The following is a 1,713-nucleotide window of genomic DNA, read 5'->3' on the forward strand; positions in this document are numbered from 1 at the left end:
CAAAAGAAAAAACAAAAAACTTATTCCCCACTGTAACAGTGTAAAGAGGGTGGGAAATCCTATTATGGTAATTGAAAGGTGGAGCCTTGAAGAGGTGATTGGATTGTAGGACCATGCAGTAGTGAATGGATTAATAATGGTGGTCAGAGGCATGGTTCTGAGGGCTTTAAAAGAAGAGCACATGGTTGTGCAGTAGTGCTAGCAGCTTCTGCATTTGTTCCTTGCCGGAGCTGCTAGGAAGCGCCTTTTGGGGAGCTTGTAGGAACTTGAAACCCCCTTACCCCTCTGACTCTCACCGAGGAAAAATGGTTGAAGCAGATCACCCATAAAGTGCTTCATTTTGGGGCTTAATACGGAAACAAACAAGAAAGCCCTTGAAGCGGTATGTGGAAAATAGGGATGAAGAGTGGAAGTACCCTTGATGAAAGACCGTGAAACCAACCAGTCGAGAGGATTTGCTTTTGTCACCTTTGAAAGCCCACCAGATGTAGCCAGAGATATGAATGGTAAGTCCTTAGATGGAAAAGCCATCAAGGTGGAACAAAACACCAAACCACCATTTGAAAGTGGTAGACATGGACTACGGCCCCCTCCAAGAAGCAGAGGCCCTCCGAGAGGTCTTAGAGGTGGAAGAGGAGGAACTAGGGGACCTCCCCCGCTGGAGGGCGCGTGGATGATGGCAGATAGTCCATGAATTTTAGCCTGAGTTCTTCCAGGGGACCACTCCCAGTAAAAAGAGGACCACCACCACCAAGAGGGAATCTTCCTCCTAAAAGATGTGCCCCATCAGGCCCAGTTCACAGCAGCATGGAAGGGGAGGAAGAGCCCCCGTGTCTCGTGGTAGAGATAGTTATGGAGGCCCACCTCGAAGAGAACCCCTGCTGTCTGGTAGAGATGTTTATTTGTCTCCAAGAGATGATGGATATTCTACGAAAGACAGCTATTCAAGCAGAGATTACCCCAATTCTCCCGATACCAGAAGTTATACACCACCACTAAGAGATAATACTTATCGTGATTATGGTCATTCCAGGTCACGGCATGACTATCCATCAAGAGGCTATAGTGGTAGAGATGGATATGGTCGTGATGGTGACTATAAGATCCTCCAAGTGGCGGTTCCTACAGAGATTGATGTGACAGTTACGGTAACTCGGTAACTCACATAGCGCTACACCTACACGAGGGCCGCCATCCTAGGGTGGAAGTGGTTGCTATGGTGATGACAGCCGCACACGTGATGGACATGGTGGAAGTCGAGACGGTTGCTCACGCAGCCGCAGTGATCTCTACTCAAGAGGTCGTTTTGATCGGGTTTGCAGATGAGAGGGCTTCCCCCTTGTGTGGAAAGGGGGTGCCCTCCTCCACGTGATTCCAACAGCAGTTCAAGCCACGGAGCACCAAGAGGTGGTGGCCGTGGAGGAAGCCAATCTGGTAGAGGGAGGCAGAAGCAGATGCTAGAAACAATCAAAACTTTGGACCAAAATCCCTGTTCAAAGAAACAAACAGACAGTGGGAACTATTCTGTCATAACTACCCAAGGACTACTAAAAGGAAACATTGTGTTGCCTTTTAAAAATTTCCTGTGAAATAATTTTTATGTTCTTGTGAGGAAAAACTAAAACATGTTTAATTTTTTTTTTGATTTTATGACATTGCTTTCAATAAGCAAATGTTAAATGTGTAAAAGTGGACTTGTACAAATGTAGGTTT

At 46.5% G+C, this 1,713-nt stretch overlaps 1 pseudogene; it reads left to right on the top strand.

The window, feature by feature from the left end:
* The first annotated feature begins 305 nt into the window (after positions 1–305).
* On the top strand, positions 306–1,589 carry LOC103609919 (annotated as a pseudogene).
* Positions 1,590–1,713: the final 124 nt, after the last annotated feature.

This window comes from Galeopterus variegatus, unplaced genomic scaffold, assembly GCF_000696425.1.
Source record: "Galeopterus variegatus unplaced genomic scaffold, G_variegatus-3.0.2 Scaffold10297, whole genome shotgun sequence".
Classification (NCBI taxonomy): domain Eukaryota; kingdom Metazoa; phylum Chordata; class Mammalia; order Dermoptera; family Cynocephalidae; genus Galeopterus; species Galeopterus variegatus.